The following is a 12145-nucleotide window of genomic DNA, read 5'->3' on the forward strand; positions in this document are numbered from 1 at the left end:
CAGTTAGCCTATTCAAGGTTGACATCGGGAAAAGAAATAGGTACTAGGACTGGAGTATTTCCCATGGACACATAACCACCACATCAGAATACTGCTTCCCATTTTACAGAGCTGGAAGTAACCTGCCCAAGAGTACTGTTGGACAGTGGACTGGGCTCAACTCTGCCTGGTTCTCAAGCCACTGCGCCTACTCTGCGCAGACACTGGGCTGCCCTACGATTTAAAGCCCTAAACAATCACGACCTGCTCCAGGGGAAAGCAGCATGCCAAGATTTTCACTCACTGCCAGTGAAGGCAGATATAGCCAAGACATGGACCGTGCACTCTATGCAACAGCCCAGAACACTGGGCAACCAGGGTAGCGACAAGTCTACACTAAGCCAAAGGGCTTGTTCAGATTCATTCCCAGGCTCATCCTTCTGCACATGTACAGAGATCCATCTACCTGGTTGGCGCATCAAGAACTCCAGAGAAATGGGAGTCACCACGACTGATACTCCTTGGCAACAATCTGTTGCTGCCTGGCTTATAAATTGGCACAGGGTTCAATGTCAAGGCAACGTGCCTCACTCCCTTGCAGCTGGAAGATGAGTAAGACAGTAAATTGGTACTAGAAAATGAGGCAAAGGACTTGGACTGGCTCACAGATTTCAAACCAGGCAATGGGAATGGGGAGGGAGGCCAGTGAAAACATAATGGCTTACAATCAGAGCCTTTGGTCTTCTCCATCTGGAGGCAATTTTTTGGCAAACAAATCAAAAGCCCAAAAGGAAAATATTGCAGCATTTTTTCTTGTCCTTCTGACTCCATGCCGGTCTCTTCTACTTCCCCCCAAGGGAAAAAAGCCTCTGTGATGCTCAACTTCTCCTAGCAGTATCACTCAGTCAAAGAGAAGCGCTTCAACAGCAATCAGCAAGGGGTAGAAACCTCTCATTTCTAGACTTTATTTGAAATTCAGACATATGCCCAACCACCCAGTGCTACTTCTGGTAAGGGCATTTCACTGCAAATATAAATGAGACCAGAGCCGCCACTGGGTCTGGCCAAGAGAAGGACCTATCAAGGAGTGTGCCCTGTGGTCTTTGTTAGATGGGGCAGCTGCTATGTCTTCAATTATTCAGAGTGATTTTCTTCTCCTTTCCTGTATTTTTAAGACACAAAGTAATATGCCTATTTTCTTTGGAAAAAATAATTGAAAAATGGGATTTTAAAGGCCACCATTTTACTGAAAAGTTCGCTCTCTCAGTTATTGAAGATGTAAACAATAGTGGGTTCCACGGATGAGTTTTACAGGTTCAAGTTCTCACACGCCCAATTTTCTTTTAAAAGGAAACATGCTGCTTCAAAGAAAGTCCCACCTGATCAGAGGACACCAACTCTGCAGCTGTTTCCACTCAAGACTGGCACCTCTGGGCCAGGTTTAAACTTCCTAACAATAAAACATGAAAGGTTTGTCTTACAATAAAAACAAACCAACATGGAAAAGAGAAGAGTTTTCTTTGCCCGTGGCCACTTTGAGAACAAAGCATTTTTCACCTTCCCTGGAAGCAAATATTTAACTATTCACACAGTTTATATAACTTTGTTTCCCCCTACCCCCCACCCCCACCCCACTCAAGCTTGTTCTTAAGTCCATGCTGTCTGCAAATGACAAATAACCTTAAAAGGAAGAACTGCCTGTTGACAGTACACCTTCATGGTGAAGTCCCCTACATGGGAAGGCAGGCGGGGGGACAAGAAGGGAAAACACACACACACTCACACTCACTCTCTCTCCCTGCCCCCGTTATGGAACTGACATTAGGCACAGAGCCCATATTCTGAAACCATTTCTTCTGGCAAGGAGAAAAGAACTGGCACAAATTCTTTTAAAAAGACATTACCACCCTCCAAATCAATCTAACCACGCACTTACATGCAGGCTTAGTGCTCAAAAGGACATAAAACTGGCTCCAAACTGGACATCCCTTACAGAAGCAGGGAGGAGGAGATGGGCCAGTCAGGGTGCAGTGTAGCAACGATGAAACATACAAATTTCCTCTAGTTCCTAAATGCACCCCCCCATCATGATCCCAATTCTACTTTATAAATCCGGCTAGACCAGAGGATGCACACTGGGACAGATAGAAACTGGAAACACAGGGAATCCAGGAGAGATGATCCCTTCAGGACCAATGGTGAGAGTGGCGATACCGGGAGGGTGGAGGGAGGGTGGGGTGGAAAGGGGGGACCGATTACAAGGACCTACATATAACCCCTCCCTGGGGGATGGACAACAGAAAAGTAGGTGAAGGGAGACGTCAGACAATGTAAAATATGACAAAATAATAATAATTTATAAGTTATCAAGGGTTCATGGGGGAGGGAGGGGAAAATGAGGAGCTGATACCAAGGGCTCAAGAAGAAAGCAAATGTTTTGAGAATGATGATGGCAACAAATGGACAAATGTGCTTGACACAATAGATGGATGTATGGATTGTGATAAGAATTGTACGAGCCCCCAATAAAATGATTTAAAAAAAAACTGGCTCAAAATAAATACACGTTTTTTAGGAAGTAGCAATTTCTTACTAGTTCATCTGATAGTATTTTACTAATGAACAGAATTCTGCTCCCACTAATTTTACATCCAATATTGTCTCATTTCATGTCGAAGTGAAGTTTAGAACACATTTAAAGTAACAACACTCCACCTAGATGCAGCATGGTGAGCACTGTGAGCCGCCTTTATTGAGGCAGGGGAGGGGGACAACAAGGACAACACTTGGAGGGCCACAAGATGATAGATGGATAATTTACAGTTACTCAGTACAATTCTGTTTTGCCCTTAGAAGCTTCGCTCTCACCGTGCCACAGATCATAAAGCCTTACTTCACTGCAAACTTACTTCACTGCAAAGAATCTTTTGGGAAGCAAACAGTCAGTGGGAATTCATTAGCAGGCTATGTGAGGGGGCTTTAAGAAGTTATTTTTGGGGGGAAAATCCCATTACCTCTTAATTCCATTTTCCCAGGAACTTTCTAAAGTCCCTGACAGAAGCTGATGGAAGTGCTGGGGTGGAAATGTGTTCTGGACGTTAGCCCCTAAAGAGAACAAGTTGCAACAATACATACACGTGTGCAGAGCAACGCCACAGGCACGGAACTGCCCCTGGGTTTTCACTGCTGACGGGCACGGAAAAACAATCCTACAGAAGTTCACTTGAAAAACAGTTCTATAAAAGACCACAGACCCACTTTGTCTATCAATAACTTAGTAAGGTCTAACTCCAGCTTACAGTGAACCTTTTAAATGAGGCTCCTCTATTTCCAAGTTAAAGTTATAGTTATCAAATGCTCAACTCTAAGTTGATATCTAAAATATTAAAATTGTTGAAGCAATCCTTTCAGTTTGTAGAATAATTTAAACCAAGACGTATCAGCAAAAATAACTATCATATTCAAGTGGCAGTTTACAAAAACAAGAAATTACATGAATTACCAGCAATTCCTAAAGATTCCTAAAAACCATGTACTCAACGTCATTCGTAGCTATTGCAGCAGGCCAGCCGGGGCTCAGGCCACTCACCCACTCTTTGCCAGCTAGCTCTCTGACCCTGGATCAAGGATTCAATCTCCCAACCTGCTCAGCTGCAGAAAGAAGACAACCTTCTCGGGCTGTTACATTAGGAAAAGGCCAAGTGTCGAGTAGCATATGACACACAGTGTAATATGTGGTACCTAAATTCTGCTACCTCCATCAAACTCCAAAGATGTTAAAAGTATAATGTAATAGTTCTTCCTTCATTTCTGTATCCCTCACTTGCAGTCACTTTGAAGGAGCCACAGCCAAAAATCAGAACCTCTTTCCCATTTCCCACTATAAATTCATTGCCACTGGAAATTATTTATATGAACACATCAGGCTCTACCTATAAATATTAAAAATAGAGGATGCATCAGGATTCGCTGTTGAATCAGGACATTTTGCTTTCAAATATACTAAAGATTTTTCTCAATGCTGACTGGTATTTAATAAAACCTTATTTATGCTTTGGGCAAGGATTAGTATCAAATGGACCTGTTTCTAATGGGCATGCCTTCCTGTTCAATCATGTTTTTATCAAAGCTATTACAATCTTCAAATGCATTTGTTATAACAGAACAAACAAGAATGTACTTTTGTACAAAAGTACCCTTGGGACTAAGCTTATGGAGAATTAGATTTCTAAGGAAGAGTCCAGATTGATGAAAGATGTTCAGCGCTCAACTTATAAGGAGGGAAAAAAGTTTTAAGTTAGCTCCAAACCATGTTACTTAATCCTCTGAGGCAAATGCAGACCGCCCCAGGTGTCCCCATGTAAATGCCAAGTCATGTGAATTACCCAGGAGTGTGTGCCAGACCAAAGAACTAGAGATGGTCAATTCAGTCTGTGTTAATCAGCTGCTCAAACGTCAACGTTGCTGCAGGGTGTTTAGAAACACAGGCTATCCGGACTGGACAGAGGCTGGAACATCTGTAGGAATTTCTCGATGGACATCAATTACCAGGATGTGGATCAGAATGAGCAAACCAGTCAGCGGAAAGGAGGGAGGATATAGAATGTGGAAGCCATTACTGGTGTGTTTTGTTTCAAGAAAAGTCAAACTCACCAAAGGGTCCTTTTAAATGAGGGCTTGCAACTCATGATTCAACTTTCAAAATCCTGACAGCCATGCAACTTTCCAAGAAAACATGAAACAAGAAACACTGGCTGTCGACATTTTATTGAAATACAATTAGTTAATTCACGTGTAGTTATGTAGGAAAGGCTTTGAAATTCATTAAAGGAAGAATGAAGGGGAAGGAGGAAAGATGCAGAATCACTAAGAGGAATACTGTGAAAGACTTGCTGTGCTGGGTTTGCGTGGGGAACTTTGGAAATAACAACCAAGTGTCAGGCCCCAACCACATTTCTACACATTGTCTCATTTGACCCACAGAGCCACCTTATGAAACGGATTATACCTACTATATTGCTCAGCAGGGCTAAGCAATCTCCCAAGGATAAGGAGTTAAGTGGAATTCAAATTCAGCTGGCTTAACTCTGGGATACACCAGGCTAAGCCTCCTGGGAGGTCATCAGAGTGACTTGTTTCTTCTTCGGTAGGATAGGCAACTGTTTTTCTGAATTGCAATACTCTCCATAGGGGTAATTAATGACTATATTATACTCTCAGTCCCTCAAGGAATCAGTAGGATCCACAGATGTTTGACTTATCAGGAATCTTAACATTAAGACCTGACATTACTTAGCGCCAATGAGGAAGAGTCCAGAACTCAAGCCAGGAAACACTTCTTTGTTCCAGCGGTGGAGACAAAGCCATACCAGCGTAGGTCCCGCAGACCTGCTCAAGAGGGTAAGGGTATCTGTCAGCGAGCATCTTCTTTCCTGAGACACCTTCCCCCACCCCACCCCACCCCACTATCTGTAGCTTCTCCTCATCTCCAGCAATAACTAGATGTTCATGCTTGTGAGTAAATATATCAAGGGTTCACTTTGCCCTATTCGTACATCATTATAGCTATTATTACACTGCTGCCTAGGCCTATGATTCAAAAGAAAAGTTCAGTGGAGAAAAAGCACCAATCATTTATTTCCCTTACTAACATTTACTTAATCAACATTTATTAGCATTTATGAAGTAGAAAACACTGGAGATACATTAATCTAACTTGCAGTGTTTAGTCTTTGAGAAGTGGGAAGTTGAGCAGTGTGTGGACTTGGGGATGTAATGGGTTAAACATGATGGTCAACACTGGGCATGCGTATCTAGCTGTGTGCTTCAGTCCTTAGGCAAATTATTCAACTTCTTCATGTATCAATTTTCTCATGTAGAATATGTTGTTGTTTGGAGCCATCGGGTTGGTTCTGACTGGTGCATAATGTGTAACATACGTTCCAACCTCATGTTTAACAGAAGGAACCCCTGGGCAGTCTTGTGTCTTCCTTCCTCACTACTGCTGTTTTACGCTATTACTGCAAACATTATCAATCCATCACGTGCAGGGTTTTCGTCTTTTTTGCTACTCCTCTACTTTACCAAGCATGATGTTTTTTTCTCCCCAGGGACTGGTCTCTCTTAATAACATTTCCAAAGTACATGAAACAAAGACTCACCATCCCTGACCAAAATCAATGCTCATAGAAGCAGCAGTCAAGAAATCACCGTTTGGAGGTAAGTCAGCAGACCCCCTTCAAGTGTTGAAGAGTAAAGATGCTACTTTGAGGACTAAAGTAAACATGCCCCAAGACATAGTACTTTTAATCGCTCCATATGCATGTGAAGTATGGTACTGGCAAAGAATATTGAAAGTTCTTCTCTGTCCTACAGAATTGCTATTGTTGGATCCAACTAGAAGGCAATGGGTTTGTACAGTGGAAAGGCTTAAGGACAAAGAGAACAGATATCAGTCCTATGTGAAGGGGTGTTGGAGTAGTCCGTACCCTTGTGAGGAATTCGTAAGACAGAATGGTCTGAATCCTCACTCACTGCTGGTGGGAATGTACAGGCGTACAACTACAGTGGAAACCAGTTCATCAGTTCCTCAAAAATCAAACGGAATTACCAGATCCCCCAGTAACATCCCCACTAGGTGTACACCCAAAAGACTGGAAAGCAGGGCTACGAGCAAACTTGGTACACCAATGGTCATTGCAGTGTGTGGCCAAAAGATGGAAACAACCCAAGTATCCACCAACAGAGGGACAGATAAACAAAATGCAGTCCATATAGACAATGAACTACTTACTGCTCAGGTGTAAAGAGAATTAAAGTCTTGATATACATAGGCTACAACATAGCATGGTCTCAAGGACATGCTGAGTGATACATCAATCATAAAAGGATATATATATATTAGACAAATATTTTTTAACCTTGCCTACATAAAAAGGCAGAACAAGTAAATATATAGAGAACAATGGCTACTAATGGTACGTGGGGTGAGAGAAAGGAGCCCCGGTGGCATACGGGGTGGGACTGGGTGGCTCACCACAGGCCAGCAGTTTGAAGCCACCAGCCACTGCTCAGGAGAAAGATGACATTTTCTGCTCCCGAAAAGAATTACAGCCTCAGAAACTCCAAGGAGCAATGAGTTCTATGTTGCCCTTGGGGTGACTATGAGGCAGAATCAACTCTATGGTAGTGTGGTAGGTTTCTGAATGTGGGGTAGAAGAGGGAAAGGAGAGGAGGAAAATATCAGGGAAGTCATGGGGTTATATTTATGGAGATGGGAAAATCGGCATTGATTAAGGCATAAGATTAATTGTACAATGTGATGAGTGTAGCTGACATCACACCAAGAAGGACAAAATGACAATTATCTTATGAATAATTTTACAAAATGAACTAACTTTGTAACACCCCCATAAAAACAGGCTAAAGTTGCTGATGCTACTTAAGTACACCCAATCACCTCACAGGATTAGTTCTACTGGTTCAAAGATTCAGGGTCATGGCTCCCTGAAACTGTCCGGTCAACTGGCCTAAACACACTCTTTATAGGGTTATTGTTGCACTTCCTACTTCAGTGAGTCTTCAAATGCTTGCCACTGCCATCCAAGATACACAATCGGCTAGGTTTGCCTGGAGCAGCAGAGGAAGGAGACTTAGGAATCAGAAAAGGGATTGCAAACAGGTCTAACTGCTTCCATGCCTCTTCAGCCATTTGACCAGAAGAACTGGACGATGCCTGATTAGCAATACTGAACTTTTTGATAAAGGAAGCAATAGATGAATCCTGAACAAGGTAAAAAGTATGTGGAACAAAATTCCAAACCCTGACAGAATCCGGATTTATTGGATCCAAGTGAGACTAGAGGAATCCCAAAATCTAATGTCCTGATAAAATCTTCACATGATAAACTAAGATTATTCCTTGAAATCATCTTTGAACTAAAGAATCGTTGACCTCAATCAATAAAGAACATTTGTCAAGAGTATCGCTCTCTTTTAAAAAATGATCTGGTATGCAGTGAAATTCATGATAGTGATGCAAGAGCACAGTGAGAAACTTGGGAGGGATAGGTGTGAGGCTAAGCTAATGGTGGTCGAACATGGACGAAAATAGCAGGCATGGTGATGCAACATGAAGAATGGAGCCAATGGGAAGGAATTGTAAGGCATTAAAAGTATTGCTACCAAAGTATAAAGAATATTTTTAAAATCATTTTATTGGGGGCTCATACAACTCTTATCACAATCCATACATACATCAATTGTGTCAAGCACATGTGCACATTCGCTGCCCTCATCATTCTCAAAACATCTGCTCTCCACTTAAGCCCCTGGCATCAGCTCATTTTTCCCCTCCCTTCCCGCTCCCCCCTCCCTCATGAACCCTTGATAATTTATAAATGATTATTTTGGCATATCTTGTCCTATCCAATGTCTCCCTTCATCCACTTTTCTGTTGTCCGTCCCCCAGAGAGGAGGTTCTACGTAGATCTCTGTAATCTGTTCCCCCTTTCCACCCCACCCTCCCTCCACAAAAACATATTCTTTAAAAATGTGCAGCTACTTCTGTTTTCCATCTGAATGAAGCCTGCACCCTTGTGAAGGTGGTGCTTCCCAGAAGCCTGCTGTGCTTTGATGTATAGTACATCAAGACAGCATTGGCATACTCGAAGGACTCAAATCATGTTCACGTACACGGTTTAGGAACAAGAAGAAGTCCGAAGAGATAGAGCTTCCCATGAAATTCTCAGAGGATAGTCCTTGCTGCTCTTGAAGAATAAGGTGCATTGTGGCGATGGGACATAATATCCCCTGGCTTTTTCTCACCAAGACAGTTGTCCTTTTCTCGAAATTTCTTCCTAATAAGCCCCTGTGGTCTGTGTCCTTCAAGAAAATCTATCAAGATGACCTTTTCACTCTTGCAAGACACACACAAAAAGTCACTAACAATCTGAGCTGCCTCACCCCCCAGATACAGAGCTCCTCAAAAGCCAACGTTTGCGTTGGACCGCGCTCTCCGGATCACATTGGTAAATCACCAGCTACATTTCCCCATAAAATCATCTGTTCGCTTTGATCTTGATTAAAAACTGATGGAAAGATCTGCTCCTAAACTAGCCTGTTCTCGAACATTTTTGGCGCCCATCCAGCTGAAAGCTTGCTGAGGCCAAAATGTTTGCTTAAAATTGAAAGCGTCAAACCATGTGCTATCTCAACCTCAATAACGATGGGCCGACAGTAATTCTACAGTCTTCGTCCACCAGCTTCTGGACCTCAGCCACAGTTTCCTCATGTGCTGAGGTGGGGGATCTCCTTTCTCTTGGCTCATCTTTGAAGACTTTTCAACCTTCCCTAAGATGCTTCATCTATCTATTAACCATTGTTTCAAGTAGGCAGCATTACCAGAAACTTTTGCAAAGATTCAATTATTAGGGGAAATGTTCACTTCAGTTTTGCTTTAAATTTTTAAAAACAATCCTGGCCTCAAAGATAATTTTTTTCCCATGGCACAAAAAGTATTTCTGATTTTTATTTTTGAAAACCACCTAATGAGACAAAGACAAGTGTATTATTGCGAGAACTTGTCTCCAGGCATTCACTAATCACAGGACATGTTACTCCTACGTGCAGAGATTTGATGAATAGGTTTATGTTCTGTTGTGTATATTTTTGCCAAAATTGAAAAAAAAAAAAGTTAAGTGAAAATAGAAAAAAGTGGCCAGATGTTTTATACGTATACCCATGTTTTTGCATTTAATGTATTGTTGTTGCAAATGATATCCCAAGACAGCTTTTAAAAAGTGTTGGAAGAATTTTCCTGCATTTTGGAGCCTTCTATGAGCCAGCAACATTTTCTCTGCTATTCAAATCTGGCTCTGATATGCTGCCAAAGACCATAGACTCTTATCTTTCTTAAAGATATTACTACTCTACAGATTCCCCCAATAAACCTCTACACACACACACACACACACACACACACCACTGAACTTGCATATATTGAGAAATCAAAACTGATTTTCATAATTTGAGTGGAAGGCTGGGGGTTGGGGGAATTCTCCTAAAGTAAAAATCATATGTTGAAAGTAAATGAAGTTTTCCAGTTGCAGCTGGAACAAGGAGACAAATAAGATATAATTTTTCAATCGTCACAGCCAATCTTCTGGGAACACATAGGATTAGTAGCATTTATTTTAGTATTAACATATTTTTCTTCTACTCAGAAAGGGATATTTATGATCTCAAAATTCAAATTTTGTGAAGTACTACCCTATGCTGAAATGGTAGAAAAGAAAATCAAAATCCCTGTTGCCGGGTGCTCCCAGTCGGTTCCAGCTCATGCACAACACAACAAAACGCTGCCATTCTTGCAATTGTACCTATTGTGTGACCTCATTGAGGGTTTTCCTCTTTGGGGTTGACCCTCTACCCTACCAAGCATGATGTTCTTCTCCAGAGCCTGGTCCTTCCTGGTAACATACCCAAAGTGTCCCTGCGAGGAAGCCTAGCACCCTTGTTTCCTGTAGGAATGCATTTCAATTGAGTCATCTGAAATGGTGCCAGGAAATGAGCAGCTTTCCTAGGACTACCTTCTCAGCAAAAAGTGAATTATGTGCTTAAATCATTTGCTTCAGTTAATCATTTAAAATCTATCCGCCAGGAATTTTAAGTGGTTTATATGTGCAGGTTCTGACAAACAATCAGAAACATTTGTTCTAACTCGTAAACATTTGTCAGAGTCAATTAAGTCTACAAATCTGTCAACAATTATGTCGGAGCATGACAATAATTATAAATTTTCCTCAGCATTCCAATGCAGGTTTAAGCTGGATAAAGAAAACTGAAGTAAACGCACTGGATTTCAACTGCTCCCCCAAAACTGTTAACCTAACAGTTTTTATTTTCTTCCTGAAGATACATACTTGAAGAGATTTAGAAAGCCAGGGTAATTTTAAACAAATATCTCACTACACTGCTATCTGCCCACTCGCTCCTAGTTCCTGGCTGGCACCACACTCAGCTCCCCACGTCCCATCATGGACCCAGCCTCCTCACTACTGCAGCTTCGCGCAACAACCGAGCCTCTCCCACCTTTGTTCCCATTTACACTCAGACACATCATTTCTTTATGTTTCATGCGATCTAAAGAGCACTTAAAAGTAATTTATCTAATTCCTATTCACAAAAAATCTCCACAAATTAGTAACTATTAGTTAGCATCTTGATTCTACTGGCCTTTCACTCCATAAATAATATTGTTATTTATTTATTGCCTTACATTTTTTACAAGCACATACTGTATGTACTAGAGGATAAGCCAACCAGAATATCAGCCGACCCACCTAATTTTACCATAAAAAATGTGCTGAAAACCTCGACTTATACACGAGATTATTTGTTTCCCATCTAGTTTTCCATTGCTGAAAAGAATGCGTGTAAATATCATGTGCTGTGGATTCCATAGGGCTGTGGGCTAGAGCAGTCAGAAGTTCTGGGTAGTTCCCTTTGCCTGGGTTTCCCAACCTCAGTACTATTGGCCTTTGGGGCAGAGTCTTTGCTGTAGGGATTGCCTTGTGCATTGCCGGATGTTAAACGGTATCATTGGTCTGTGCCTACTGGGAGTTAGCAGCACCCACTCCTCAAGTCCGTATGGCAGTCAAAAACACCTCTGGACGTGGCCAAACGTCTTTTGGGCGATGGAGGGGCAATCATTTCGGTTGAGAACCACTTGTTAAAAGACTCACAATTTTTTTCCCCACATTAACAGTTTTTATGAACAAATTCTAAAAAGCGTATGTAGCATATGGTTTACATTGTGGTTTATCCCACAAGAACCACATCCTGATTTTTCCTATACTAGATCATTTCCCGATATTGTTAGACCTATACACTGGCAAACTGGTTGGCCACACAGGTGAGTAATGTTTTTAGGCATCATTAAATGGTGTTTTTCTTCTCAATATTACAACAGCCTCACTTTGCCCCTTGAATTAGCTTTTCTGGTCAAGTTGAGGACGTTCAAACCACACCCTAGCTGAGTACTCCAGGTGATAGCAACTATGTTAGACAGGGTTCTCTAGAGAGACAAAACCAGATTGCTAATAACGATATATAACTATATATAGATATATAACACAAGAAACAAACAGTTAAATTATAAAGCAGT

General features: G+C 41.6%; 1 protein-coding gene across 1 annotated transcript in view; it reads right to left on the reverse strand.

Moving 5' to 3' along the window:
* Positions 1-12145, reverse strand: part of MICOS10 (mitochondrial contact site and cristae organizing system subunit 10) — a 42501-nt gene that overhangs the window by 8968 nt on the left and 21388 nt on the right. The gene's annotated exons all lie outside the window — the stretch shown is intronic.

This window comes from Echinops telfairi, unplaced genomic scaffold, assembly GCF_000313985.2.
Source record: "Echinops telfairi isolate 266 unplaced genomic scaffold, ASM31398v2 ScPeMD7_7457;HRSCAF=8495, whole genome shotgun sequence".
NCBI lineage: Eukaryota > Metazoa > Chordata > Mammalia > Afrosoricida > Tenrecidae > Echinops > Echinops telfairi.